Source organism: Vigna umbellata, chromosome 4 (assembly GCF_029865625.1).
Source record: "Vigna umbellata cultivar VRB3 chromosome 4, Vumbellata_1.0, whole genome shotgun sequence".
Lineage (NCBI taxonomy): Eukaryota > Viridiplantae > Streptophyta > Magnoliopsida > Fabales > Fabaceae > Vigna > Vigna umbellata.
In genome coordinates, this window is record NC_142168.1 from 54,847,024 (window position 1) to 54,862,754 (window position 15,731).

A 15,731-nucleotide genomic window follows, 5' to 3' on the forward strand; every position below is an offset into this window, starting at 1 on the left:
AAGAGAGACTCTAGGTTTTGCGCTTGAATGAGAAGGTGAGAATCCTGTTCTGAGAAAAAGAAATGGACCTGGGGCGCGGCGTGGGCTGCTTCTTTCTTCCTGCCACCTGCATTCCATTCCCACCCCCATCTCGTTCGGGCTTAAGCCCACTCTTTTTATAAGAAAAAAGGAAAATTGAATCTGGGCAAACATTTCGGGATGCACTCCAAATTTCATGTTTACACCCCTAGCAGATCCAAAGTTGAAGAAGAAGAGTTTTGGGCTCAAACCAAAGAGCTTCATTTCTTTCCACACCTCTGGTTTTTATCTCTACACTTTTATGCTTATTGGTTGGTTGCTTTGTTTTATGCTCTTTAATGTTGTTTTTGCTTTTACTTGATTGTTTTCTTTTCATATTATTGTATGTGACTATGTATGCATCTTATGTTTTGCCGGGTTTGTTCATAAAAAAATCTAATAAATATAAAAAAAATTAAAATTAAAAGACAAAACAAAAAGGAAAATACAAAATAAAAATAAAAATTAAAAATTACAAAAATATGTTTTAAAGGGGTTAGGCAGATGTGTGATCGCACACATCGTCCTTGTGCTAAATCCTGTTCTTCTTCTTTTCTCAAATAATAATAAAATATGTTTAAAGGGTTTAGGCACATGTGTGATCGCACGCATCGTCCTTGTGCTAAAAACCTTTTCTCTTTCTTAATTAAAATTACAAAAAAATATGTTTTAAAGGTTTAGGCACATGTGTGATCGCACGCATCGTCCTTGTGCTAAAAACATTTTCTCTTTCTTTATAATAAAATTACAAAAATATGTTTTAAAGGTTTAGGCACATGTGTGATCGCACGCATCGTCCTTGTGCTAAAAACCTTTTCTCTTTCTTAAATAAAATTACAAAATATGTTTTATAGGTTAAGCACATGTGTGATCGCACGCATCGTCCTTGTGCTAAAAACCTTTTCTCTTTCCTAAATACAAAAAATTCAAAAAATATAAAATCTTCAAAGACTAAAAAAAAACATCCATACTTTCAAACAACAAACAATCTTCCTACCCAGAACTACGTGATCCTTGATTCTCCATCAAAAGTGGAGATACGTAGGAGCAAGGTTAGCCCTTGTCAGGTTCACTTTCCCAAAAATCCAAATTTATCCATAATCATTTTCCAAAAAAAATTTTCTAAACAATTTTCAAACAAATTTTCAAGCAGTTTTCTAAAAGAACTACGTAACCCTGATTTCTCATTTTGAATGAGAATACGTAGGAGCAAGGTCAATCCTTGTCGGGCCCAAAAAACTAAAAAAATATGTTTTATTTATTTTAGAATTTTATTTTAGGGGATAGTTAAACATTTTGAAAATCACATCATATTCGTGCATTTAGTTAAAGGTACTGCCTTAGGGCAGGCGTTGTGGGGTGCTAACACCTTCCCCACACGTAACCGACTCCCGAATCCAATCTTTGGTTTTCGTGGACCGTGCTTTATCGTTTTATGGTTTTTCCGTAGTTTTCCAAAATAAACTATGGTGGCGACTCCAAATCTCTTTCTTATCAAAACGCGTTTCTTTTTGGATCGTCGTCCCGTCGCGATTCCGGTTGCGACAGGTACACTTGCCAATCCATCAACAAGTAAAAGAAAATAGTTCTCGGTTCAAGCGTTAATATAAATTGAAGAATCTATTCGAGTTCTCTTTTTCTCCCAGCAAATTGAATTGAGCTTCAACTGTGTGCATATACTCTAAAGGTTGAATGAAAAGACCACTTGTGTGGACCTACCTAATGAGTCACCGCCTATTGTCTTCCAAAAGCAAGGCTGCATCTGATAAATAAGAAAAAAACAGGCTGAGACAATACTTTCTCCAAGCCTCTGGACTTACATTTTGGATGTAATCAAATTCCTCCCTCCGTGGCCGTGACAGCGCTGCTCACCATCTAATCACCGCATGTGCTACTCTCCAAGAAAATTAAAATTCTTTTCTCCAATTAAAAACATAACAGCACTTCTTTTTTTCTCAAAGTAAAATGAAAGTTTATCAATCATCGTGCACTACCATGCTCCTATCCATTCTCCGTGCAGCAACTCTCCCTTATGGACGTGACAGCAGCAGCTCTTTTCTCCCTCTACGCTACATTTCTTTTCAACAAAGTTAATCCCCCTTTCTTAAGTGGCGGCTTGATGGAGGACCATCTAAACTACAAATAAGACCTCTAACTAGAGCCATGGCTAGAAGGATCCAAGAAGAAGAGGGAGCAATTACTACTTTACTTCTATGAAGTATTATTTACTAAATCCTTCTTCTCTTTAACTAAATTCCATTCACTTGTTTTTGTAGGACATTAATAAGAATGGAAAGTATGCTTATACATCCTAAAAAGATTACCAAGCAAGGGAGCACAATAAAGACAAGATAAGTCGTGAAGCCTTCTCTTTGGAGCACGTTTTCAACTCTTTCCAACCGTAGCTTCTTTTCCAACATGTTCCATGTGTAAAATGCAGCTAGTTGACTACCATCTCCTGCACACTTCTCTTTGCTTCAAGCACATTGTAGATATGCAGTTTTGCTTGCAAGTTTCCAAGCCTTTCTTCATCTATAAAGAGAGCTTGATTCATCGTAAAGCTGAACTTGAATTGATATAGTGAATTGCTATTGAATTGTTTCCAGCCAGTTCTTCTTCAAGTTCTCGGTCTTGTGCCACTTTAGCACACTCATTCTCTAGCTTCCTTCCCTCTTGGAAGGCTTTTTGAGTTATAACCACTGCATACACACCTCCAAAACTGCACGAAACATTTCATCAAACACCTTCCGTGCATCGTCGTATCTCCATCCATTCTCCATTCTGCTGCCACTTCTGAACCAAGGAGCCACTCCATTCTTGAAGGTGGAGGTCGATTCTATCATTTGGTATCCAGAGCCAGTTGTCTACATTGTGCTTCCAAGAGCTAAGATTCCCTTTTCTTCATTTTCTTCACTTCCGTCATGTGTTGTTCGTCTATGTATTGTTTCATTATTTTTCAGTTTTGATTTCGTGTTTTCTGTGGATGTTTGATTCCATTCACCATTCCATAGCATTTAATCATCATTTTAATCGGTGCAAATTGTTTGTTTGAGTCCAATTCCATCGTAATTTTCTTTTCCAGTTTTGTTCAAAGTCATGTGTAAAAGTGTTGTAGTGTTATTCTGTCATTAATGTTTTGATTCTGTTCAGCTTTATTTTTTTTGTTTTCTTGGTTTGATTATGCCTTAAGCAGTTGCTAGCTCTATGTTGATCATATAAAGCAATGGTATCATGTCCAGCTTTGATCATATGAGCCAATTAGCATTGCAAATTTTGATTCTAGTAGCAAACTTTCCATAAACTGTAATTTTTGGATTGAGTTGGTATAATCTGATTTGGTCCAGATTTTTGGTATTTCAAAATTTGTGCAAGTTTGTCTAGTAATTTCCACTGTGTGTAAAGTCATTCCAACTTACATTCATCACAGAAAAGCAAAATGAGTGTTTGAGTTCATCCAACTCTGATTTCATATTCTACAACATGAGTCATTTCTAGTTTGATCATGTGCACACTCTTTTTGTCCAGATTTATTGCTTCTAATGCTTGAGACAAGTTTATTTGATGCATTTATATATGTTTCAAGTGTTAGCAATCAGAATTCACCACTGAATTGCAAAAAGAGTGTTTGAGTTGATCAATTGAAACCCTACAATCCAATTTTGAAAAGTCTAAAACCCGAAAACACCAAAATTGCATCTCTTTGTGGCATTTCATCCAACAATTTTGTATTTCCATCAAACAGTTTCATTGCACACGGTTCCTTCACTGTTTTTGAGTTTTTCTTGCTTGTTTAATCTGTTCTAGTGCCTCTCCTAGGTTCCTTTTGTGTTCCTTCTGTGATTCCAAGCTTAAATTCACTTGAATTCAACTTGTTTGGCTTCTAATTTGTGCCCAAAATCTATACTACGAAAATTAAATCCAGGTGCAGCAGTTGTTTTGTTTATTGACTGGTTTGGTGTTTGTTTTGGGTGTTGTGACGTATGGTGCAACTTTTCTACCTCAGATTTCTTGCTACAAGAGGGTAGCATCTTAGGAAGTGGATGAGGTGTTAAAAGGGCTACAAGCTTGGACTCCAAGAGCACATTCTTTTGATGTTCCAGCAACCATTTCAGTAGCAAAAACACTTCAACTTTGGTATTCAACCAATCTGAACTAGCAGTCACACTTGGCTTTATTCCATTGTACCAACATTTACTTGTATTTTAGCTTTATATCACGAAACCTTTAAGGTTTAATTGTTTTACCATTTGCAACTTAAAGTGGCTTGGAAAAATGCTTTTAGCAATTCCAAGTATTCCATTAAACATTGTAATAGTTTAGTTTCCCCTTCTTAGTGTGAAAGTGTGTCAAGTGGCTCTAAGTGTCACTTGCACTTTCACTTAGGGTTGTGTCTCACTCTTTCATTTCATTACTATCTTTCTTTAATTTTTGCTTGTTGAATTTTTGTTTTATCTAGGTGCGTGCTTGATGGGGAAGTGCATACCTAGAGAGAATATACTAAATGACATTTAAGAGAATGGGAAAGAAATTAAAAATGGAAGAGATTAAGGAAGATGAAACTTATGATTTGAAGATGCGCCACTTGAAGGAAGCTCCAAGATAAGCATCAAAGGAGGACCGCCACTTGCTTGAGCAAGATAAGGTATGCCTAAAATAGGGACTTTGGAGACAGAATACTATCTCAAAGAAGATTGCAAAAGTGCAAATCAACTCAAAATTCAATTGATTCAAGGTAAGGTACAAAAAAGGAGACCCCTAAGCCTTCTTATATAACCATTGGAGTGAGCTAGGATGCAAGATCTAGGAGATGTGGGACTTATGAGTGTGGAGGCCGTCCAGCAGCTGCTGTAGTTCCTCTAGGGACTTTTGAGTCCCACATTGCTCAATTCTCTGCACTCCAAAGGGTTTATAAGGCAACTAGTTCTCCTATAGTTCAAAACATAAAGCTAGCTATGCTACCTTGCGCTACAAGCTAAGACGCCTTCTTTCTCTTCTTTTCTTTTAAGACCAAGCCATGGAAAGTCCCATATTGCTTGTGCTTAAACGAAAAGAAAGGTTTATAAGCGTTTATTCAACTAGAACTAACGAAAAGAAACAAAGAGGCAAATACAAGCCTATGAAATCTATTCTACTCTTTTTATGCTTGCTGTCACTTTGAAAAATCTTCATTGTTGCCCCATCTATGATCATATCATCCCCCCCAGGTTGGAGAGGATTCGACCTCGAATCTTGAAAAACCTGCAACAAAGAGAGAGTAGTGACTTATTTCGTGTATAAACCAAAGGAATTCCTCCTGGATCAAATGTTAACCTACAAAAGACATCAAACATTTTGTGAATAAATTGATGTTTACCAAACAATGTATATGGAAAAGGAATATTGAAAGAATGGGTCTTTGAAATTTGATTTATTTTTTTAAGGAAAACTAAAAATCCTTCTTTAGAAAAATTTTTATTTTTGTCTTGAGTTAAGTGTAAAAAAGAATACATTAAATCAAGATAAGGGTTGGAAATGGTGTGTGAAGAAGTGGTAATAAGAGATGAGAAAGATGGGATATTTTCACAAAAGTTTTTAGGAAATGAAGAAAGCTTAATATTTAGAGAAAAGTGGAAGGATGGAAAAACTCCCCTGTCATAGCTTGGATCCAGTTGAATGATGCGAGGGGAAGGTGCCTGCAATAACACTTCCTTTGTGATTAGGACATTTGCCTTCTCCTTTTCTCTCACAATTTCTTCTTTTTCTTTGTTTGCTTTCTCCTCTTTGTTTTTCCTCTCATGTTCTTCTTTTACTCTCTCCTCTTGGTTATCTTGACTGTCCTTATTTACACAATGAAGCATAACCTTCTCTTTTTCTTCACTTGGTGAGGAAGAAGAGCTATAAGTGTGTGTAGGTGAGGAAGAGGTAGACTCATTAATGACAACTTCTTCTTCCCTAATGCACCTACCCTTTTATTAGGACAAGAAGATGTTATATGACCATGCCCTAAACATTTAAAACACTTAATATGGCTAGGTCTAGAAGGAGACGTAGATGGGGAGGAGGAATGGTTAGAAGAAGAATGGATAAAAGAAGAATGAGGACAAGATTTGTTAGTGGGTTCCTTAGAAACATTCTTAGCTTTATCCTTTGATGATGAAGATTTGTAGAAAACATCTTTTGAAATTTTGTTGTGAAAAACCTCTTTTTGCAAGAGTTTCTTCTCAACTTTCATGGCCCTATGAACCACTACATCTAAAGTCTCATCATCATGGATTTTCAAAACATCTTGGATGTTTCTATTGAGTCCACTAATAAATCTAACTATTTTTGCATGATCATTTTATTTAGTGTTAGTATGATATAGGAGCACTTTGAGCTCGCGAGCATACTCCTCCACACTTCGTCTACCTTGAGTAAGCCGTTGGAGCTTAATCAAGAGGTCCCTATGGTAGTATGGAGGTACGAAACGTTGGTACAAAATGTCCCTGCAATGTTCCCATGTACTCGCGGGTGAGGCCATGGTTAAGTATCTCCTATTTAGCCATTGTTTGGCGTATCCCTCTAAAGTTAAACAAGCTAACTTTACACGCAAAGGTCCATTTACGCTATACAAATCAAAAATTTCGTCTACTTTAGCTATCCAATCTAGAAAAATAGACGGCTCGGCTTCCCCTTTGAAAGTAGGCAAGTTCAACTTTGGTAGTGTAAGGCCTTGGTCCATAGCTTTATCTTCTGGAGGCTTCTTTGGCGAAGGAAGGTATACATTTACGGTTCTAGCTTCTTGCTTCTTCTTGTAGGAACCATGATCATGACCATGAGGTTGCTCTTTTTTTGCTTTCGTGTCCTTGTCCAACCGTTTACTAATGGAGTCAAGTTGATGTTGCATTTGTTGAAAAACCTTCATCAAATCAAATTTGCTAGAAGCACTTCCGTGATGACTACTTCTAGTGGAAGAAGAGTGTCTTGAACCTGCAGACATGGTTTTCTAAAGGCAAACAGCAGCAATACTTACACAAAAAACAGGTTAGAAAACAATCCAAATACAACAGCAAAACTGAAGTAAACAGTAGCCAAGGTTCACTCGCAGCAGCACCAAAAAATTAGTCTCAAAACTCACGGTAAAAAATGGCTCTCAAGACAAAACAAGGTTAGCACTCTTCTTTTAAAAATATTATAATGTCTCACAAGTCCACTTTGAGAGCACCAACTCAAGTCCAAAGCAAATGGAAAGATGTACAATCCACCCTCAATGCAAAGAAGCCAAATCAAGACAGCACATGGTAGAAGCCAAAGAATGAATGAAAACTACAAGACAAATGATGAAAATGGAACCTAAAAAATCAAGAAACTTGGCACAAAAAAGAAAAAGGAGGCAACAATCTAATGATTTTATGAAGACAAAACAGCAAGAAAAATGGAGGCAAAACAGTGGCACAAATGAACAAGATAGCAAAGAAAAATTGACACAACTAAGAAACAAGTCACACCAAAATTCTATGCATACATGAAGAGTAAGATCTAGCAATGGATGGAATTAATTTGGCAAACTTCAAACCTATATATTCTGTAATTTTATGACAAAAGAGGCTGCAAAATTAGCTATCAAACACACCAAAATAGTGGGCAAACTTCTCAGCCAGACTAGCACAAAACAGCAACCAAATTTGGTGTTGGTTTGATTTTTATTTTAATCATACAGAATTGATATCACTAGTCTCGGCCAAGGAGGATTTAATTGAGTATGTGTATTTGATTAAAGCTAAAATTGGATGTAATTAATGCCTCTACTAATACAGAACATACAAGCAAAGTCTACACACTTAAATCCTAGGTTGATCAAACTCAATTCAACATACAAGAACCAAGATGCAACAAGACTCTTAAGAAGTGCAATTTCAAGAATTATTTGCTAGAAAACTCCTAAGGAGGAAACACATATGACTCAAAATCAAAGCTAAGCAAGCAAGAAAGACGCAAATAAGCCAGCCAAGACAAGAATTATAAGCTGGAAAAAACAAACAAAAGGAAATAGGACACCTACTTGTGGAAGACCTCCAATAGCATTGTTGCTGTTTGAAGAAATGACTGCTTGTATAATGCTATGGACAGCTACGGATAATCACCTCCAAGCTGTGATATGAAGTGCTTAATCCTTTCTTAAGAGTATTGGTAGGGCTTAGCACCATGCACATATCAAATTCAGCCACCACAAGTACTAAACAGCAAGCAAACAATGCAAACAGATTAGAAGTCACACAACAGTAAGCACTAGACTGAAATAGTGGAGAAAAAATTTTACTGGGAACAGCACAGAACGAATTTGAACAAAGTAAAAATTGTACATGAAACTAGACATCCATACGAAACTTTGAAAAAAAATTGCATGGAAAACGGACTAGAAATGAAGCTAAACTAAATCATACAAGTTGACTGTATTTTCACGCAGAGGCTGGGCGAGACAGAAAATGGCTCAGCGAAAATGAACATATCTAAGCTATTCTACTCTAGAATGCAATTCCTAAGAGATCAAAAACCTAAGGCTCATGATACCACATGATGGGGAAGTGCATACCTAGAGAGAATATACTAAATGACATTTAAGAGAATGGGAAAGAAATTAAAAATGGAAGAGATTAAGGAAGAGGAAACTTATGATTTGAAGATGCGCCACTTGAAGGAAGCTCCAAGATAAGCATCAAAGGAGGACCGCCACTTGCTTGAGCAAGATAAGGTCTGCCCAAAATAGGGACTTTGGAGACAGAATAATATCTCAAAGAAGATTGCAAAAGTGCAAATCAACTCAAAATTGAATTGATTCAAGGTAAGGTACAAAAATGGAGACCCCTAAGCCTTCTTATATAACCTTTGGAGTGAGCTAGGATGCAAGATCTAGGAGATGTGGGACTTATGAGTGTGGAGGCCGTCCAGCAGCTGCTGTAGTTCCTCTAGGGACTTTTGAGTCCCACATTGCTCAATTCTCTGCACTCCAAAGGGTTTATAAGGCAACTAGTTCTCCTATAGTTCAAAACATAAAGCTAGCTATGCTACCTTGCGCTACAAGCTAAGACGCCTTCTTTCTCTTCTTTTCTTTTAAGACCAAGCCATGGAAAGTCCCACATTGCTTGTGCTTAAACGAAAAGAAAGGTTTATAAGCGTTTATTCAACTAGAACTAACGAAAAGAAACAAAGAGGCAAATACAAGCCTATGAAATCTATTCTACTCTTTTTATGCTTGCTGTCACTTTGAAAACTCTTCATTGTTGCCCCATCTATGATCATATCAGTGCTCATATAGTTACACCTTCTTTTGGTTTTTATGCGCATCTCAATGTTGCATTCCAAAAGTTTGTGAAAGACTTCTCCATTGAAACTTGGGTAAGAAATAGGAGAAACTCTGGCTAAGGAAGGACAAGGTTTTTAAGCTTGTCCGTTGAGACTCACCTCTCCTTCCTGGGAGCTATTGATGAACAAATCTTAGATCCACGAAAACAGAGTCAAGAACTTGTTAACCCTCGACAAGTGTAACCGAATCGTATCAAGTAATAAACCTGGTAAGACCAAGTATCGTTCTCCCAAAGGACCCACGACCTAGACAGTTATGTGATTTATTGATGAATTAAGACTTGTGAACAAATTGTTGTAAGTTTCAAATGCAAAAGACAAAAAGTAAACATGTATGCATGTGATGATCAATGGGAAAGAAGAAACAAAACACATGAATTGAAATATGTGATGAATATGTTGTTGGGGCCATCAATTTCATCTTATCCACTCTCATATATTTTAGGAATTCATCATTCTTTTCATCAATGTTAATGCCACTCTCTAAATTACCTTAAACCCGATGTCTCGGCGAAGAAAGCCTAATCATAATCACTAGTTTACAATGTCTTGTCTCCCTAGCAATTAATCGTGTATTATAGTGAACAGAAGCTTAAAGGCAACCAACTATCATACTCCTATGTCTAGGTTGGTAATATACTGATGGGAGAGATTCCCAGATCTAGATTTCCCCGTATGTGTCCATATCGACAAAACCAATAATCATAACATTGAATGAGTTAAACAATGCATACTTTGAGCAAAGAGGAAAAACCCTAACTATTAATGAAAGAGAGCATGTATCATAAAAATGATTTTGAAGAACAAATTCCATACAAGAGAGTTTCTAAGGATTTACATTGATTCCCAAACAACAAAATAAGTTTAGTTCACCATATTCATGGTGAAACTAGATGAAATACAATGGAAAAGTGAAGGATAGAACCCTAGAAAGTTGAGAAAGGAGCCTTAGCATTCAAAATCCTCCTCAAAGGGGTGAAAGAATGTGTTTTTGCTTCGTTCCAGCCAAAGAGACAAACCCTAGAATGTTCTAAATCTTATATAATATTCTAAAAGTTATAGAAAAGTAGGCCCAAGCCCAGAAAAGTGTCGCTCAGCGGTAGTAGCGCGTTTCAATTCTTCCCCTCAGCGCCAGTTTTCCCCCAGCAGTGCCAACAGGTACTGAAAAGTGCCGCTCAGCGGTAATTGGCGCTGAGCGGTACTCTCGCAGATGGGCTCTTCTCTACACAAACACTTCCACATACCTTTTCCAAGGTTTTCCACATCTTTTCATTCTTTCCTCTTGAAAATTTCTCTTCCACTCACTTGCTCACTAGTGTTCCATTCAAGTTTGGGGTTGGAAGAGAGTATCTTAGATTGGAAACATTCTCATTGCATCTAGTATCTCCACCCAAGTAAGTAAAATGCATTTTGTTCATTCTAGGGTTTTTGATTTTGAAGGTGATTTTCAAAGCATGAATATTTAGGGGTTTTGATTTCTATGCATGATTTGATGATATATTTGATGATTGAACCGATTAAACTGCATGATTATGAACTGGAAAACTGAACATTGCATTTGGGTGGAGTTAGGACAGCTTTAAAACAAGATTTTCAAAAATCTGCCGAGTTACCGCTGAGGGGTAAACTGCCGCTGAGCGGCACTCTGCCAGATTTGGTTTTTCTGAATTTTTGCGTGTTGGAATGTGGCACTGGTGGCGCTGAGGGGAAATTATGGCCCTCAGCGGTGGTTTAGCTTCGAAAGGAGTTGTCTTCTGTGTTTTACTAATGATTAACATCATGTTCTGTGGTTTTGTATTTGTGTTTGAATGCAGGAATGACATCCTCTTCAGGAAAAAGATTGAAAACCATGGCAACCAAGAGAAAGGAAAAGGAACCAGAGCAACCCCACTCTACCAGGTTCCTCTCTAGAAAACATGAGAAGCACTTTAGGGTGGTTCAGGACAGGAGACTTCTGATGGAGAGAAAGGTTGGAATGATACCTAACTTTGCTCCTCAATTTGGAGAGCAAGTGTTAGGGAATGACTGGGGAAAGCTAGCCACTTATCCTGCACCTGCCAACATAGCTGTGGTAAAGGAATTTTACACCAATGCTAAGAAGATTGGTGATTATCCAGCTGAGAATTATTTGGGCTATGTCAGAGGCCATGCTATCAGGTATGATCCTGATTCTATTAATAACTTCCTGGACACTGTATGGGCTGGTGAGCAATGCCAGTTTGCTCTTTGCATGGAGGAAGGTGCTGATTATGAGGATGTGGAGAGAGTACTGTGTATACCTGGAGGACACTTCCAAAGGAATCGATCTGGCTCAGTGGTTAACATTAGGAGGACGGATTTGACTCGTCTTGCAAAGTATTGGATGGCGTTTTCTCATGCCAACATTCAGCCATGTTCACATGTGTCAGATATTACTCTCAGTAGGGCATTATTCATCTATTGTGCTATCAGAAACTTGAATGTTAATATTGGGCAGGTGATAGCTGATGAGATTAGTGTGTGCGCCAATACCTCAAACAACAAAGCACCACTAGGACATCCCTCCTTGATCACTCACCTTTGCAAGATAGCTGGGGTGGACACTTCTGCTCCACCATTTGAGAGGCCAAGAAAAGCTATTGGTGAGGCTTATTACAGGCAGTACTGTGGAGGTGAGGAAGCAGCTCAGCCAGTTCCACCACGCCGTGCTCGTAGAGAGAGAGGGCCAACACATAGCCAGACATCCGCTGAGACACATGAAGGTGAACCATTCCATATGAGGGACATGTATATGTCTCTTATAGGTGCTCAGTTGCAGTCCATTCACAGAGGGCAGGTGGCCACTGCTGAGATGATTGTGGGGATGTATGATACACCTCCAGCCCACAGGTGGACTATGGATGAATTCCATAATGTGGTAGCTTGGCCAGAGGAACCAGTGCATGGAGGAGGAGCTGGAGCAACTGAAGCTTCAGTTAGAGAGATGGAAGAAGATGAAGCTGATGATGATGATGCATTTGAAGATGATGAAGATGAGGAAGAAGAGGAAGATACAGAGGACAGCTCAGACTGATGAGGAGCTGAGATAGCATTTACTGATAAATGCTATCATATGATTATGCTTTTGTGGTTTAAGTTTTCTGAACTTATTTGTTTTTGTTTTTAGATTAGGGTTTGATGTACTCTATTGAACACTTGGTTTGTTATGATGGTTTGCTATTAACTGTGATTGTGTGATAAGTAATGCTGAATGATGCTTATTGATTGATTGATGTTGAGATGATGTGCACATTAAAATGCTTATACAGGTGATTCACAAGCTTTGTGAACAAATGCATGATATTATGATTGTGATTGTTAGATTAAGCAGGATGTGTATGTCAAATGTGGATGAGCTTATATGTGAGGTTTGAGCTCCAGAGTTTTTGGTATGATTGAATGCTATTACTTTGGAAACATGAATGATTTTGCCCAGGTTTTCTATGATTGAATCAATTGCTTGTTTTGCATCATATGATCAAGGTCGTTTGTTGGAACCCTTTTTATTGGCCAAATTCATAAAGTTAGCCCACTAAAAGAAAACACTTTGGGTTCTATCCTTTGAACCCTTAGCCTTGAACATACACTGAAACCCTTGATTGAAAATCTTTACCTTGAGTTAAGTAGAAAATATTTTGTGGTATTGTTAAATGTTCAAGTTTGGGGTTATTAGGAAAACATGAAAAAGGAAAAGCATTGAGCTAAGAGCTAAAAAGTAAGAATATGCAAAGAAAAAAGAAAAGAAAAGAAAAAGAAGCAAAGCTCAATGCAAATGCAAAGGCAAGTTGGAATGAATAAGAATAATTGTGTTGTTATGATTTTCTTAACTCAAGGATTTTGTGATCCAGAAAAACCAATTTTCTTGTTAGCCCAACCACAGTATAATCCATTGAAAAGTCCTTGTGATGATTGATAACAGTTGAAAAACTGTTATTTTCATGCTTAAAAGTGATACTAAAAGCAACCTTTAGACTTAGAAACTAGCTTGAAATCATGCATTTTGTTTATATTTTCAGAAATAAGAGAGCTGGACAGGTTTATGCTTGATTTGAGTGTTTTTGTGCAGGTTTTGAGGTGAATTTGGTGAAAGAAGTGAAGAATGAGAGAGAGGACATTAGAAAAGACAAGAAAGAGTGCAAAAAGAGAAGTCGAAGGCACCGCTCAGCGGCAAACTACCGCTGAGCGGCACTCAAGAGGTGGCGTTGGAACCGCTGAGGGGCAAATGGCCGCTGAGGGGAAGAAAGAAGACGCGTAACCACCGCTGAGCGGTAAATGGCGCTGAGCGGCACTTTTTGGGCTTGGGCTTTTGTAATCTTTTGTAACTCTAGATTAGTATATAAGGGCTTGCACGTCCTTTAGTTAGAGATCTTTGGCAGAAACGAGGCAAACACTCTCTCTTTCACCCCTTTGAAGGAGGATCTTGGATGCTCAGGCTACCTCTTCACCTTTATTGGGTTTATTCTTTCATACTTTCATTGTTATTCATCTAGGTTCACCATGAATATGGTGAACTAAACCTTGTATGTTTGTTGGGGAATCAATGTAATCTCTTGAAGCTCTCATATATGGATTTGTTGAATACATCTTTGAATTAAGACATATGCTTTCTTTTCATCATTAGTTAGGGTTTTTCCTCTTTGCTCAATGCTTGCATTGTTTAACTCATTCTAATGCATGATTATTGGTTTTGTTGATACGGACACGTACGGGGAAATCTAGATCCGGGGAATTTCTCCCAATATTTTACTGACAATATTATATTGGTTGCCTTAAGCTCCTGCGGTAATGAACTAATCATTAGGAATGCTAGGAATTGTATGAACTATTTGATTAGGGAGAAGCCATCTAGAATGGTACATTAGTGAGTGGCATTAACAATGATGATTTGAATGATGAATTCCTAAAATATATGAGAGTGGATGAGATGAAATTGACCCCCAACAACATATTCATTCATATATTCCATTGAAAGTGTTTATCTTTTGTCTTTGCCATTGATCAAAATTCATGCATACATGTTTATTTTCTGTCTTGCATTTTAAACCCAAATATTTCGTTTGTAAGTCTTAGTTAATCAAGAAACCACATAACTAAACTAGGCCGTGAGTCCTTTGGGAAGAACGATACTTGGTCTTACCAAGTTTTATTACTTGAACGATTCGGTCATACTTGCCGATTGTGAAACAAGTTTGTGACATCATATTTTGGTGCTTACAAATTTGTCCATCAATGATGCATGTTGGTGAATGATTTTGATTATGGTAAAATGAAAGGCAAATTTGATTCATGTGACATTGTGATAGTAGAGTGAATGAGTGATTACCTTTTATACACTTGTGTATTGAGTGAAACACTTTACCTAGTGAGGAAATATTCCATTAGTACATGAACATCCATGCTTAATTGATTGGTCATTCATGAAAAAGAGCATTTGTTGGGTATTAACTGACTTTGTGAAACACTAAAGCATGTGCACATCTTGATTGAACTCTTGGTCATAAGTTTGATTGAAGTTTTTACTTATCTAAAAAGAGGATTTTTGAATGAGTGAACCATCATATGAATTGGTTGAAGATTGAGTTATATCTTGTTTGCTTGAGGACAAGCAAAGTTCTAAGTTTGGGGTTGTGATAACAGTTGAAAAACTGTTATTTTCATGCTTAAAATTGACACAAAAAGCAACCTTTACACTTAGAAACTAGCTTGAAATCATGCTTTTATCCATATTTTCAGAAATGAGAGAGCTGGACAGGTTTATGCTTGATTTCAGTGTTTTTGTGCAGGTTTTAAGGTGAATTTAGTGAAAGAAGTGAAGAAGGAGAGAGATGGAATCAGAAAAGACATCAAAAAGTGCAAAAGGAGAAGCCGAACTCACCGCTCAACGGCAGTTTACCGCTGAGCGGCACTCAAGAAGTCACGGGAGGTCCGCTGAGGGGCAAAATGGCCGCTGAGGGGAAGAAACGACTCACGCACTTACCGCTGAGCGGTACTTTACCGCTGAGCGGTACTTTACCGCTGAGCAGCACTTTTATGGGCTTGGACCTAATTTTCTGTAATTTACGAATAATATATAAGCTTTAGGGTTTCCTAGGGTTAGGTATCTTTGGCAGAAACGAAGCAAACACTCTCTTTTTCACCCTTTGGGGGTAGATTGGGAGATGGTGACAGCTCTCCTCTTCTCTTTCTCGGGTTTTTCTATCTCTTTCATTCTTTCATTATTATTCATCTAGGTTCACCATGAATATGGTGAACTAAACCTTGTATGTTTGTTGGGGAATCAATGTAATCTTTTGAAGCTCTCATGTGCACATGCTTTTAGTGTTCACTCTATCACA

General features: G+C 37.7%; 1 pseudogene; it reads right to left on the minus strand.

The window, feature by feature from the left end:
- Positions 1–5,243: 5,243 nt before the first annotated feature.
- Positions 5,244–7,015, minus strand: LOC148200632 (uncharacterized; annotated as a pseudogene).
- Positions 7,016–15,731: the final 8,716 nt, after the last annotated feature.